The 16,782-nt window shown below is 42.9% G+C and overlaps 1 protein-coding gene across 1 annotated transcript in view; it reads left to right on the top strand.

Moving 5' to 3' along the window:
• The window catches only part of LOC109898768 (leucine-rich repeat and immunoglobulin-like domain-containing nogo receptor-interacting protein 3), a 51,239-nt gene that overhangs the window by 30,756 nt on the left and 3,701 nt on the right, over positions 1-16,782 (top strand). The window lies entirely within an intron of this gene.

The raw sequence follows: 16,782 nt of genomic DNA, 5'->3' as shown, positions 1-16,782 counted from the left end.
GAAGGCGCAAAAGTACCTCTTCAACCTCAGGAGACTGAAGAGATTTGGCTTGTCACCCAAAACCCTGATACACTTTTACAGATGCACAATCTAAAGCATCCTGTTGGGCTGTATCACAGCCTGGTACGGAAATTGCACCGCCCTCAACTGCAAGGTCCTCCAGAGGGTGGCACAACGCATCACCGGGGGCAAACTACCTGCCCTACATGACACCTACAGCACCCAATGTCACAGGAAGGCCAAAAAGATCATCAAGGACAACAACCACCCAAGCCACTGCCTGTTCACACCGTTACTATCCAGAAGGTGAGGTCAGTACAGGTGCATCAAAGCTGGGACTGAGAGACAAAAAAATGACTTCTATTTCAAGGCCATCAGACTGTTAAATAGCCTTCACTAGCACAGAGAGGCTGCTGCCTACTTACAGACTTGAAATCATTGACCACTTTAATAAATGGAACACTAGTCATTTTAATAATGCCACTTTAATAATGTTTACATATCTGGCATTAGTCATCTCTTATATATATATACTCTATTCTATACTACCTATACTATCTATTGCATCTTACCCTATGCCTCTTTCTCATCTCATCCATATATTTATAAGTATATATTATTATTCCATTCCTTTACTTAGATGTGTGTGTATTAGGTATTTGTTGTGGAATTGTTAGACATTACTTGTTAGATATTGCTGCACTGTCAGAACTAGAAGCACAAGCATTTCGCTACACTCGCAATAACATCTGCTAACCATGTGTATGTGACCAATACAATGTTATTTTAATTTGACAGGTCCACCCTTGAGCTTGGGACAATAAAAGGCCACTCGAAAATGTGCAGTTTGGTCACACAAAACAATGCCACAGATGTCTCAAGTTTTGAGGGAGTGTGCAATTGGCATGCTGACTCCAGGAATGTCCATCAGAGCTGTTGCCACAGAATTGAATGTTCATTTCTCTACTATAAGCCGCCTGGCAGTAAGAATCTGGCAGTACGTCCAACCGGCCTCACAACCGCAGACCACGTGTAATTACGCCAGCCCAGGACCTCCACATCTGGCTTCTTCACCAACGGGATCGTCTGAGACCAGCCACCTGGACAGCTGATGAAACTGTGGGTTTGCACAACCAAAACATTTCTGCACAAACTGTCAGAAACCGTCTCAGGGAAGCTTATCTGTGTGCTCGTCGTCCTCACCAAGGTCTTGACCTGACAGCAGTTCTGCGTCGTAACTGACCTCAGTAGGCCAAATCTCACCTTTGATGGCCACTGGTGCGCTGGAGAAGTGTGCTCTTCACAGATGAATCCCAGTTTCAACTGTACCAGGCAGAAGGCAGACAGTGTGTATGGCGTTGTGTGGGCAAGTGGTTTGCTGATGTCAACGTTGTGAACAGAGTGCCCCATGATGGCAGTGGGGTTATAGTATAGACAGGCATTAGCTACAGACAATAAACACAATAGCATTTTATCAATGGCAATTTGAATGCACAGAGATACCGTGAGGAGATCCTGAGACCCATTGTCGTGCCATTCATCCATCGCCATCACCTTATGTTTTAGCATGATCATGCATGGCCCCAAGTCGCAAGGAACAGCACACAATTCCTGGAAGCTGAAAATGTCCCAGTTCTTCCATGGCCGGCATACTCACCAGACATGTCACCCATTGAAAATGTTTGGGATGCTCTGGATCAACGTCTACGGCAGCGTGTTCCAGTTCCCGCCAATATCCAGCAACTTTGCACAGCCATTGAAGAGTGGGACAACATTCCACAGGCCACAATCGTCAGCCTGATCAACTCTATGCGAAGGAGATGTGTTGCGCTGCATGAGGCAAATGGTGGTCACACCAAATACTGACTGGTTTTCTGATTCACACCACTACTTTTTCTTAATGTATCTGTGACCAACAGATGGATATCTGGATATCTGTTGGTCACAGATATCTATTTCACTTATTTCTTTATGTGAACTCTAACTCAGTAAAATCTTTGAAGTTGTTGAATGTTGTGTTTGTATTTTGGTTCAGTGTATGTTAAGGTCCTGCACTGTACAGTGCACTCTGTCCCCCTGCCAGAAATCAATGGACATCCTTATGCAGGTATAAAGCTCCTGCTGTTCATCCTCAATGTCATCATGTTTTTCTACTGGCTGAAGATTTACTACCTTCAATTGTTAGCCATTATTCTGCCACATATTATAAGCTACACAACTCATTTTAGTTTTCAATTCCTCGACAGGAAATGGAATGAAGGTATTTCAGGGTGGTTGAACAGGTACCATGTATACATAAACAATCTGAGTACTTCACAAAAATCATGCAGGGTCAAGGATGTTTGCAAGTCATTACATTTGGTAATTGATGAACATACTTTTCAAGAACAGACATTTACGTCATTTAGCAGCTTCTCTTATCCAGAGTGACTTACAGTAAGTAGTGAGTGCCTACATTTTCATTCTGGTCCCCCGTGGGAATACAAAGCCACAACCCTGGCATTTCAAGTGCCATGCCCTACCAACTGAGCTACACAGGACATCCAAGTCCATTGAGTTCTTTCCAAATGGATTTTCTACAATGACTTCATAGTAATCAAAGGCTATAAGAGGATGCTTTTTCTGTTTTTATACTGCAAGTTGCCCAGACAACTGTGTAATACAGTGGGGCAAAAAAGTATTTAGTCAGCCACCAATTGTGCAAGTTCTCCCACTTAAAAAGATGAGAGAGGCCTGTAATTTTCATCATAGGTACACTTCGACTATGACAGACATAATGAGAAAACAAATCCAGAAAATCACATTGTAGGATTTTTTAAATTAATTGATTTGTAAATTATGGTGGAAAATAAGTATTTGGTCACCTACAAACATGATTTCTGGCTCTCAAAGACCTGTAACTTCTTCTTTAAGAGGCTCCTCTGTCCCCCACGTGTTACCTGTATTAATGGCACCTGTTTGAACCTGTTATCAGTATAAAAGACACCTGTCACAACCTCAAACAGTCACACTCCAAACTCCACTATGGCCAAGACCAAAGAGCTGTCAAAGGACACCAGAAACAAAATTGTAGACCTGCACCAGGCTGGGAAGACTGAATCTGCAATAGGTAAGCAGCTTGGTTTGAAGAAATCAACTGTGGGAGCAATTATTAGGAAATGGAAGACATACAAGACCACTGATAATCTCCCTCGATCTGGGGCTCCACGCAAGATCTCACTCCGTGGGGTCAAATTGATCACAAGAACGGTGAGCAAAAATCCCAGAACCACACGGGGGGACCTAGTGAATGACCTGCAGAGCTGGGACCAAAGTAACAAAGCCTACCATCAGTAACACACTACGCCGCCAGGGACTCAAATCCTGCAGTGCCAGACGTGTCCCCCTGCTTAAGCCAGTACATGTCCAGGCCCGTCTGAAGTTTGCTAGAGAGCATTTGGATGATCCAGAAGAAGATTGGGAGAATGTCATATGGTCAGATGAAACCAAAATATAACTTTTTGGTAAAAACTCAACTCGTCGTGTTTGGAGGACAAAGAATGCTGAGTTGCATCCAAAGAACACCATACCTACTCTGAAGCATGGGGGTGGAAACATCATGCTTTGGGGCTGTTTTTCTGCAAAGGGACCAGGACAACTGATCCGTGTAAAGGAAATAATGAATGGGGCCATGTATCGTGAGATTTTGAGTGAAAATCTTCTTCCATCAGCAAGGGCATTGAAATTGAAACGTGGCTGGGTCTTTCAGCATGACAATGATCCCAAACACACCGCCCGGGCAACGAAGGAGTGGCTTCATAAGAAGCATTTCAAGGTCCTGGAGTGGCCTAGCCAGTCTCCAGATCTCAACCTCATAGAAAATCTTTGGAGGGAGTTGAATGTCCATATTGCCCAGCAACAGCCCCAAAACATCACTGCTCTAGAGGAGATCTGCATAAAGGAATGGGCCAAAATACCAGCAACAGTGTGTGAACACCTTGTGAAGACTTACAGAAAATGTTTTGTTATTGACCAAATACTTATTTTCCACCATAATTTGCAAATAAATTCATAACATTTTTCTCTCATTTTGTCTGTCATAGTTGAAGTGTACCTATGATGAAAATTACAGGCCTCTCTCATCTTTTTAAGTGGGAGAACTTGCACAATTGGTGTCTGACTAAATACTTTTTTGCCCCACTGTATATAGCTAGACACACACATCTACTATTTTCATATACTCTACCACTTGTCTTTGTCTGATGAAGATGTAGGGTTGCACTACTAGTCCGTGGTCATCCCTCCACCATGTCTGTGATGTTGTGTAACGGGTAGAGGATAGGGTCAGGGAGAGGATGTTTATTTAAGAGTTCTACTGCCGGTGGCTGCGTCTACATGCCTCAGGTGCCACGTATGCTTATTTACTGTACCACAGCCCAGTCCTCTGTTTCCCTGTCTCTGTCTCTGGACGACCCTCTGTCACTAACTACAACGCTCCTCGCCTTGTCCCGCCTGCCCACACCCACATCTGGAAAGCACAGCCACCCCACAGGACAAAAACTGTTTGAATCAACATTGTTACCACGTCATTTCAAAGTCATCAATGTAAGGGCATTTCGTCTTTCTTTTTTTTACCGCACTTTTAACCTAAATCCAATGACATGGTGAAATGTCACAGGGAATTCATGTTAGTTGACAACTCAGGCAAATGCTAATCAAAACTAGACGTTGAACACTGCCTAGTGGGACAGGTGTCTCAACCCTCTACATTTACAAATGGCCGAGAGTGAAATCTGACACTGGAGGTCATTTACGAACGCACCCTTATATGTATTGCATTAAGTCATTTCGGAGTTGAATTATGTCCTTTTTATTGTGGGAAAGAATATGGCTCCAAAAGATTTTTAATAACAGAGAGAAGAGAGAAGAAACCACAGTGAGGTGATAATGAAAGAGCTACGATTTAGACGGAGGTTGGTAGTTGGTAAGACAACACCATTGGGTGCACAGCCTAGGAGGTTGGTAGTTGATAAGATAAAGCCATTGGGTGCACAGTCTAGGAGGTTGGTAGTTGGTAAGATAACATCATTGGGTGCACAGTCTAGGAGGTTGGTAGTTGGTAAGATAACGCCATTGGGTGCACAGTCTAGGAGGTTGGTAGTTGGTAAGACAACACCATTGGGTGCACAGTCTAGGAGGTTGGTAGTTGGTAAGACAACACCATTGGGTGCGCAGTCTAGGAGGTTGGTAAGACAACACCATTGGGTGCACAGCCTAGGAAGTTGGTAGTTGGTAAGATAACGCCATTGGGTGCACAGTCTAGGAGGTTGGTAGTTGGTAAGATTACACCGTTGGGTGCACAGTCTAGGAGGTTGGTAGTTGGTAAGATTACACCGTTGGGTGCACAGTCTAGGAGGTTGGTAGTTGGTAAGATAACACCATTGGGTGCACAGTCTAGGAGGTTGGTAGTTGGTAAGATAACACCATTGGGTGCACAGTCTAGGAGGTTGGTAGTTGGTAAGATAACACCATTGGGTGCACAGCCTAGGAGGTTGGTAAGACAACACCATTGGGTGCACAGTCTAGGAGGTTGGTAAGACAACACCATTGGGTGCACAGCCTAGGAGGTTGGTAGTTGGTAAGATAACGCCATTGGGTGCACAGTCTAGGAGGTTGGTAGTTGGTAAGATTACACCGTTGGGTGCACAGTCTAGGAGGTTGGTAGTTGGTAAGATTACACCGTTGGGTGCACAGTCTAGGAGGTTGGTAGTTGGTAAGATAACACCGTTGGGTGCACAGTCTAGGAGGTTGGTAGTTGGTAAGATAACACCATTGGGTGCACAGTCTAGGAGGTTGGTAGTTGGTAAGATAACACCATTGGGTGCACAGCCTAGGAGGTTGGTAGTTGGTAAGATAACACCATTGGGTGCACAGTCTAGGAGGTTGGTAAGACAACACCATTGGGTGCACAGCCTAGGAGGTTGGTAGTTGGTAAGACAACACCATTGGGTGCACAGTCTAGGAGGTTGGTAAGACAACACCATTGGGTGCACAGCCTAGGAGGTTGGTAGTTGGTAAAATAACGCCATTGGGTGCACAGTCTAGGAGGTTGGTAGTTGGTAAGATAACGCCATTGGGTGCACAGCCTAGGAGGTTGGTAGTTGGTAAGATAACACCATTGGGTGCACAGCCTAGGAGGTTGGTAGTTGGTAAGATAACACCATTGCATACATTTTAAAGGCCACCCTGGGTTCATGGCATCATTGTGTGCAACTAGAGGAGGATATTTCACATAGCATTACGGTGATGGAGTGTGGGTCATTGGAGGGTGACATTTAACTTAATGTTCTTTTGAGCAACAACTCTGTGGCGTTAACTCAAACTGACTTCGCTTAGACGGATAGATCGTTTGGAAGTGTTTGTCAAGGACCTCACCCAATCCCGGTTTAACCTCGGAGCAATGCTGTCTGAATGTTGCTCATACAAAATGCCAGTTTACCATTTGTCACCCAACAATGAGGTACCGTTTATAGTCAGTCAACGTAGTCAATACAATATTTTGTTTGTAAAAACAATGAAGAAAATAAAGATAAGACAATGGTTACTGGTGAAGGGGCTGGCCTGGACCATTGTCTTGTCTATGGATCTAGTATCCATACGTTATCCATATCCACCCATCTATCGTAGATTGTGAATCAGTGGTGGTAGTGGTATGGGTAGATGGGGGGTCTAATGACGCAGGTAAGGTTATGTCACTGTCAGTGTCAGTGTCTCATGACCGTGGACTGTGACATTTTTTCACTTGTATTATTCAGCGGCTGTTTCGAGAACCCCTCACGTATACAGTAAGGGTCTTTCTATAAACTAGGGTACCAGTGAGGATTTTCCTTGTTACAGCTGTTGATAAGTCATTGATAATTAAATCAGCAAATTGTTTTAATATCATTACATTCAGATTACAACTTCACACATCATCATCTAATCTAGGAAGGAATTTTCCTAATGACAGTCAAGTGATGAACAGCTGGTGTGTGTAACAACAGTGCTGGAAAAAAGGTGTTTGCGAGTAATGTCCAGAATATTTTGGAGTCTCATTTGTTAAGCTGGTGAAGACAGTTGTGCCTCGATCCACGTTGGATCTAATACTCCTAGCAAATGGATGTTGATCATCTGTTGTTGTCTGCTTGATTTACAGGAGGGTCTCGTTTGATTTAACAGAATAAGCATCAAGGTAATAAGTTCATGTTTTCATATGTTTTTGTGTCACGGAGTGGACAGGATAGACTACCCAACGCTACGCTATCCTACACAACACTATCCTACACCTACGCTATGTGTAGGATAGACTACCCAACGCTACGCTATCCTACACCTACGCTATGTGTAGGATAGACTACCCAACGCTACGCTATCCTACACCTACGCTATGTGTAGGATAGACTACCCAACGCTACGCTATCCTACACATACGCTATGTGTAGGATAGACTACCCAACGCTACGCTATCCTACACATACGCTATGTGTAGGATAGACTACCCAACGCTACGCTATCCTACACCTACACTATGTGTAGGATAGACTACCCAACGCTACGCTATCCTACACATACGCTATGTGTAGGATAGACTACCCAACACTACGCTATCCTACACCTACGCTATGTGTAGGATAGACTACCCAACGCTACGCTATCCTACACCTACGCTATCCTACACCTACGCTATGTGTAGGATAGACTACCCAACGCTATGCTATCCTACACCTACGCTATGTGTAGGATAGACTACCCAACGCTACGCTATCCTACACCTACGCTATGTGTAGGATAGACTACCCAACGCTATGCTATCCAACACAACGCTATCCTACACCTACGATACGTGTAGGATAGACTACCCAACGCTACGCTATCCTACACCTACGCTATGTGTAGGATAGACTACCCAACGCTACGCTATCCTACACAACGCTATCCTACACCTACACTATGTGTAGGATAGACTACCCAACGCTACGCTATCCTACACCTACGCTATGTGTAGGATAGACTACCCAACGCTACGCTATCCTACACCTACGCTATGTGTAGGATAGACTACCCAACGCTACGCTATCCTACACAACGCTATCCTACACCTACGCTATGTGTAGGATAGACTACCCAACGCTACGCTATCCTACACCTACGCTATGTGTAGGATAGACTACCCAACGCTACGCTATCCTACACCTACGCTATGTGTAGGATAGACTACCCAACGCTACGCTATCCTACACCTACACTATGTGTAGGATAGACTACCCAACGCTATGCTATCCTACACCTACGCTATGTGTAGGATAGACTACCCAACGCTACGCTATCCTACACAACGCTATCCTACACCTACGCTATGTGTAGGATAGACTACCCAACGCTACGCTATCCTACACCTACGCTATGTGTAGGATAGACTACCCAACGCTACGCTATCCTACACCTACGCTATGTGTAGGATAGACTACCCAACGCTACGCTATCCTACACAACGCTATCCTACACCTACGCTATGTGTAGGATAGACTACCCAACGCTACGCTATCCTACACCTACGCTATGTGTAGGATAGACTACCCAACGCTACGCTATCCTACACCTACGCTATGTGTAGGATAGACTACCCAACGCTACGCTATCCTACACCTACACTATGTGTAGGATAGACTACCCAACGCTATGCTATCCTACACCTACGCTATGTGTAGGATAGACTACCCAACGCTACGCTATCCTACACAACGCTATCCTACACCTACGCTATGTGTAGGATAGCCTACCCAACGCTACGCTATCCTACACCTACGCTATGTGTAGGATAGACTACCCAACGCTACGCTATCCTACACCTACGCTATGTGTAAGATAGACTACCCAACGCTACGCTATCCTACACCTACGCTATGTGTAGGATAGACTACCCAACGCTACGCTATCCTACACCTACGCTATGTGTAGGATAGACTACCCAACGCTATTCCTTCTAAGTATTCTGTGTATAATGACAACGGATTACATGGCCTAGTGGGCTTCTTCACAACATCATCTGGTAATGAAATATCATGACAAATACATTTTGCTTTCCATGTTGCACCTGCATTTTGGAACAATATAAGGGGCTTGAAGTAGCCTACTTTACTTGAACTTGAATTTGGAGCTCAGAAATTCAAGTATTGGAAAGGCCTACCTTGAAAATCAGACATTTCCTCAATTCGGTGCTTGAAAATGCATTGCAATTATTGTAGCCAATTTAGAAGTTCTCATGCTCCCTTATAATTATCCTTGATATCATTCTTGATCCATTTTTGTGAGAGATGTGGACACTTTCATTTTGTTTCCAGCTGCTTCAATTGAAGGATGTTGTACTACTCTGTAGCATCAGTGGCAATATGTATGTCACTTTTTGGGCAACCTGACCAAAATCTATGCTTACCGTTCTTAAGTTTTGTTTTTGCATAAACACCAGCTTCAAACAATCTTTTTTGGGTTTCACAGCGGTTTAGATGGTACAATGATTCTCTACACTATACTAGCTTATTTTGTCATACAAACGGAAATTAGGCGAACTATTAAAGTTTCAGCAACTAGGAAATGGCAGATTTCTGCATAGTGCACCTTTAAAACCACGTGTGGTTGTTATAAGGATGACAGCGTTTAATGTTGGCTTCAACTTTGCTTTCCAGAGAAATTCTTCCATTAAAAAAGGAACCTTGTTTTTGGTCAGTTTGTCATTATAAAAACAGTGATGGTGCTATTCAAATGGTGAGATGAATACTACCCCTATTCATGGCTTTGTTATCTGTGCCTGCGGCAGCCACATAGACTACAGAAAAATCGCAATGCATGTATCAAATCTATTTAGTCAGGCAATGTCCACATTATTTTTCACATATTTTAGAATGTAATAATATTTTGAATAACAATGCATTGGCAAGGTCCCCAGAAAATGCATTCTTCTTAAATTGGGAATTGCCTACTATTTGGGGAGGGGGGATAAAAGTTAGGCCCTATATGTCAAGTAGTATAAGTTGGCCCCATTATTTATAACAAAAAGACCCATAAGCCCCCTCCGTTTTTCCCTTATCAAATATGCATGTTGGACAACATCACATTCTTACTCCCATCCTCTGTGTGCCATTGGGTTTCTCCATACGATACAAAGTAATCACTGATGATTTTAATAGAAAGCCTCTATAAAGTACCTCTATAAAGCACCTCTTACTCCTCTATAAAACCTCTATAAAGCCTCTATAAAGTACCTCTATACAGTACCTCTTACTCCTCTATAAAGCCTCTATACAGTACCTCAGTTCCTCTATAAAACCTCTATAAAGCACCTCTTACTCCTCTATAAAGCCTCTATACAGTACCTTAGTCCCTCTATAAAACCTCTATAAAGCCTCTATACAGTACCTCAGTTCCTCTATAAAGCCTCTATACAGTACCTCTTACTCCTCTATAAAGCCTCTATACAGTACCTCAGTTCCTCTATAAAGCCTCTATACAGTACATCTTAGTCCCTCTATAAAGCCTCTATACAGTACATCTTAGTCCCACTATAAAGCCTCTATAAAGTACCTCAGTTCCTCTATAAAACCTCTATAAAGCACCTCTTACTCCTCTATAAAGCCTCTATACAGTACCTTAGTCCCTCTATAAAGCCTCTATACAGTACCTCTTACTCCTCTATAAAGCCTCTATACAGTACCTCTTACTCCTCTATAAAGCCTCTATACAGTACCTCTTACTCCTCTATAAAGCCTCTATACAGTACCTCTTACTCCTCTATAAAGCCTCTATACAGTACCTCTTACTCCTCTATAAAGCCTCTATACAGTACCTCTTACTCCTCTATAAATCCTCTATACAGTACCTCTTACTCCTCTATAAAGCCTCTATACAGTACCTTAGTCCCTCTATAAAGCCTCTATACAGTACCTTAGTTCCTCTATAAAGCCTCTATACAGTACCTCTTACTCCTCTATAAAGCCTCTATACAGTACCTCTTACTCCTCTATAAAGCCTCTATACAGTACATCTTAGTCCCTCTATAAAGCCTCTATACAGTACCTTAGTCCCTCTATAAAGCCTCTATACAGTACCTTAGTCCCTCTATAAAGCCTCTATAAAGCACCTCTTACTCCTCTATAAAGCCTCTATACAGTACCTCAGTTCCTCTATAAAGCATCTATACAGTACCTCTTACTCCTCTATAAAGCCTCTATACAGTACCTCAGTTCCTCTATAAAGCCTCTATACAGTACATCTTAGTCCCTCTATAAAGCCTCTATACAGTACCTCTTACTCCTCTATAAAGCCTCTATACAGTACCTCAGTTCCTCTATAAAGCCTCTATACAGTACCTCTTACTCCTCTATAAAGCCTCTATACAGTACCTTAGTCCCTCTATAAAGCCTCTATACAGTACATCTTAGTCCCTCTATAAAGCCTCTATACAGTACCTTAGTCCCTCTATAAAGCCTCTATACAGTACATCTTAGTCCCTCTATAAAGCCTCTATACAGTACATCTTAGTCCCTCTATAAAGCCTCTATACAGTACCTTAGTTCCTCTATAAAGCCTCTATACAGTACATCTTAGTCCCTCTATAAAGCATCTATACAGTACCTCTTACTCCTCTATAAAGCCTCTATACAGTACCTCAGTTCCTCTATAAAGCCTCTATACAGTACATCTTAGTCCCTCTATAAAGCCTCTATACAGTACCTCTTACTCCTCTATAAAGCCTCTATACAGTACCTCAGTTCCTCTATAAAGCCTCTATACAGTACCTCTTACTCCTCTATAAAGCCTCTATACAGTACCTTAGTCCCTCTATAAAGCCTCTATACAGTACATCTTAGTCCCTCTATAAAGCCTCTATACAGTACCTTAGTCCCTCTATAAAGCCTCTATACAGTACATCTTAGTCCCTCTATAAAGCCTCTATACAGTACATCTTAGTCCCTCTATAAAGCCTCTATACAGTACCTTAGTCCCTCTATAAAGCCTCTATACAGTACCTCTTACTCCTCTATAAAGCCTCTATACAGTACCTCAGTTCCTCTATAAAGCCTCTATACAGTACCTCTTAGTCCCTCTATAAAGCCTCTATACAGTACCTCTTACTCCTCTATAAAGCCTCTATACAGTACCTCTTACTCCTCTATAAAGCCTCTATACAGTACCTCTTACTCCTCTATAAAGCCTCTATACAGTACCTCTTACTCCTCTATAAATCCTCTATACAGTACCTCTTACTCCTCTATAAAGCCTCTATACAGTACCTTAGTCCCTCTATAAAGCCTCTATACAGTACCTTAGTTCCTCTATAAAGCCTCTATACAGTACCTCTTACTCCTCTATAAAGCCTCTATACAGTACCTCTTACTCCTCTATAAAGCCTCTATACAGTACATCTTAGTCCCTCTATAAAGCCTCTATACAGTACCTTAGTCCCTCTATAAAGCCTCTATACAGTACCTTAGTCCCTCTATAAAGCCTCTATAAAGCACCTCTTACTCCTCTATAAAGCCTCTATACAGTACCTCAGTTCCTCTATAAAGCATCTATACAGTACCTCTTACTCCTCTATAAAGCCTCTATACAGTACCTCAGTTCCTCTATAAAGCCTCTATACAGTACATCTTAGTCCCTCTATAAAGCCTCTATACAGTACCTCTTACTCCTCTATAAAGCCTCTATACAGTACCTCAGTTCCTCTATAAAGCCTCTATACAGTACCTCTTACTCCTCTATAAAGCCTCTATACAGTACATCTTAGTCCCTCTATAAAGCCTCTATACAGTACCTTAGTCCCTCTATAAAGCCTCTATACAGTACATCTTAGTCCCTCTATAAAGCCTCTATACAGTACATCTTAGTCCCTCTATAAAGCCTCTATACAGTACCTCAGTTCCTCTATAAAGCCTCTATACAGTACATCTTAGTCCCTCTATAAAGCCTCTATACAGTACATCTTAGTCCCTCTATAAAGCCTCTATACAGTACCTTAGTCCCTCTATAAAGCCTCTATACAGTACATCTTAGTCCCTCTATAAAGCCTCTATACAGTACATCTTAGTCCCTCTATAAAGCCTCTATACAGTACCTTAGTCCCTCTATAAAGCCTCTATACAGTACCTCTTACTCCTCTATAAAGCCTCTATACAGTACCTCAGTTCCTCTATAAAGCCTCTATACAGTACCTCTTAGTCCCTCTATAAAGCCTCTATACAGTACATCTTAGTCCCTCTATAAAGCCTCTATACAGTACCTCTTAGTCCCTCTATAAAGCCTACATACAGTACATCTTAGTCCCTCTATAAATCATCTAAACAGTACCTCTTAGTCACTCTATAAATCCTCTATACAGTACCTCTTAGTCCCTCTATAAATCATCTTAACAGTACCTCTTAGTCCCTCTATAAAGCCCGAAGAACACATGAACATAATACGACATCCATTATAGAGCAGACAGCGGCCATCATCAGTCACAGTACTTGCATATCGCCTGAGAACAAAAACACACTTACGTTTTCTATTTACCTCCTTGTCCATCTCCTCCGACCTGCCCTGTCACCATAATGTCCACAGTGGTTCCCCATACCACTCCTGGCCTGCTGTCCTCCAGTGGTGGCTGCGTGTCCTTGGCTGCTGTGGAGGGCCCAAGGCCCAGACTGGTATTGCAGCAGTGATCCATCATAGGACTATGAGGTGGAAGGTAGAGGGGAAGTCTGGGAAATAGAGCCCATCCAGAGAATCGATTTTCATGCTGGCCTACTATGCCAAGTGCCCACGGGCTTCCCCATGCTGGCTGGGTATTACTACTTCTGATGATGGAACCTCAGAGAGAAGTACTGTGTTTTAGACTGAGGAGGACATGCTTATGTAAAGTGTGAGTGGGTATGGTGGTGGAGCTGAAATCGATGTGAGTCTATCACTTGCAGTGGAAACGCTGGAGAGATTAGATGTGCTGCCTGCTAGAGAGATTAGATAATGTGCTGCCTGCTGGAGAGATTAGATGTGCTGCCTGCTGGAGAGATTAGATGATGTGCTGCCTGCTGGAGAGATTAGATGTGCTGCCTGCTAGAGAGATTAGATAATGTGCTGCCTGCTGGAGAGATTAGATGTGCTGCCTGCTGGAGAGATTAGATGATGTGCTGCCTGCTGGAGAGATTAGATGATGTGCTGCCTGCTGGAGAGATTAGATGATGTGCTGCCTGCTGGAGAGATTAGATGTGCTGCCTGCTGGAGAGATTAGATGTGCTGCCTGCTGGAGAGCGCTACACACACCCACACCTCTTCCTTGCTACCTCTAAGCAGTATCCAACACCCACATATCCTTAAGTATGATCCCCAATTAGAGACAACGATAATCAGCTGCCTCTTATTGGGAACCATACTCAATCCCAAAACATAGAAACAAAATTACTAGAACACCCCCCTAGTCACGCTCTGACCTAAACACCATAGAGAACCAAGGGCTCTCTATGGTCAGGCCATGACAACTACTTAAGTCATATTTTGTGGTCTCTGTACTTTACTTTACTATTTATATTTTTGACAAGTTTTACTTTTACTCCACTACATTTTCCAAATGCACACTCAATCATTCATGGGGGATGACATGTTTACGTTTGTCTTGTTTGGCAGAACTTCTGCCCTGTCCTCTCTTAATGTCCCTCATGTTTCATCATGTGGAGGCCTCACATTACAGGCCCTCAGGTCAGCCCTTCAAATCCATAACTCTGAATTGGTAACTGTAAATAAGGACAGACATCATTTGGTAAACGGCTCTTCTCATCTACACATTTTCTGAATTTGCCATCCACTTTGTCCGCTAATAGCTGTTATGCAAACACAGGTGAACGAGGAGGAGCGAACAAACGAGGCTGAGGTGAATATAGTGTTGCAAAGATAGAGGGGTGCAACACAACCCCCTCTATATTCTAAATCTGTCTCTGTTGCTAACCTGTGCTTGGTACTTTGGAGCTGAAAAGCCACACGTTGCCAGAATCTCTCTGGGTGTTTTCGGGGGCTGCTAGGTAATTCGCTCCGGCCAGAGAACTGATGAGTTCAGGGTCACTGTATCCACCCACTCCACGGTCTGTGTTCATCTGGCTGGCGCTGTACAGTATAGTATGGTCTCTTTAGGAGAAATGGGAGAACTATTGTTCTTGGCTGTGTGCCCCCCATAAGTACAATGACTTAATATATTATTCATTCGTTTTTACATCGACCCATGTCTGGGGAATTGCCATATGATATTACACTCCCATTGTTTATTCAATACCTCTGCGGCTTAAATTTGATGAATTTGAAAATCACACAGGGCCCATAGAAAGATATGCTAACAAGACCATCAAGTAGGCCATCATTTTATTTTGCTCAAAAGGACCTTGTATGGGCTTTCCAGGAAGATACTGTAACATTTAAAGGGCAATTAGATTGCGTTGTGTGGTCCTTAAGCCTGGCAAAATAAATCATTGAAATCGATAGCATTTGCATTTCCTAAATATGCCTGACATGCATTTCCTGTGTCTCTTCAAAGCTGTACTGTACAAATGCATTTATCCCTTTAAACTGATCAGAAGACATTATTATCAGCTAGTTTTAGGCTGTGACAGGTCGACTAATGGGTATACTTATTCCTATGGCTCAAGATCAATTTAAATCAGAGCGTGTAGATCTTAGGAACATGAAAATAATGTTTAAATCATCCGTGGGACTGGAAATTCCTCAGACCGTTTCTGTTTCCTCTTGAGTGTCACGGGTCCTCTCTGATCACACTCTGTGTTGTGTGTGTGAAGGTGTGAGGGGGTTGGGTGTGTGCATAACATATTGTGTCAGAGGGGAGGAGACTATAACACAGTGTTAGAGTTCTCAGAATTCTTACTAATAACCCCCCAAAGGAAATGACATTAATCTGGGACTTTAGCAGCATTTCTGTCTAATTGATTCATACATTTATGGCACACTGTGTAGAGTGCATATTTCATGAGGCGTTGCTATGTTTAACCATTCTAGGGCATGCTCCTCTGTTCATGATTTCACTGTGTTCATTTATGGCCTGTAGTAAGTAGAGTATCTGTGTGCTCGGGTGACACACAGAACACATGGCTTGGGGACTTCCTCATGCATGAACTAATGGGAGTGACAGGTCTCATGGGGTTTTAATACATTTACTCCTTCGTAAGCCCACCATTTAATGAATATGATGTTATGGAACGCGTTAATCCTGGGATGTTTCATGTCAAAGGTATAAACTGGAGAAAATGATGGATTGAGGAAGGGATTAACGCTCTGATGCAGGTGGTCATTATCCTGTGGAGTGGTCTGTTATATGAGATCCAGGCAGAGTTCTTTCAAGCTTCAGAGAGACAATATGGAGATGTAATGGAAGTATTATAGTGTTGTGCGCTGGGTCGTAGCCTTGTGTGATGGGTGACGTTGCCTGAGAGCTACACTAAAGAGTCAATTGAACACTATAACACTCGCTCCCGGATTGAACACTAGATTTTCTGCCCAGCGGTATTGCTTGATGTTGGAGCATGGAGGCATGACAAACAGGGTATGAGTCAGTTAGACAGAGTCTTGGTGTGATCTTTAGATCTTTAGATCACACCATTGTTTCTGACCTATTTATGATGAGTAAATTAACTTTTCACTCATTATCTTCTGGGGTCCTTCCTCTAAACAGAATAATAATTTACTAGGAACTCAGACCGGGTTTCCCATGGTGTGTAACCCTCTGAGACTTGA

This window comes from Oncorhynchus kisutch, linkage group LG10 (assembly GCF_002021735.2).
Source record: "Oncorhynchus kisutch isolate 150728-3 linkage group LG10, Okis_V2, whole genome shotgun sequence".
Taxonomy (NCBI): domain Eukaryota; kingdom Metazoa; phylum Chordata; class Actinopteri; order Salmoniformes; family Salmonidae; genus Oncorhynchus; species Oncorhynchus kisutch.
This window is presented reverse-complemented; position numbering and strand designations above follow the sequence as displayed.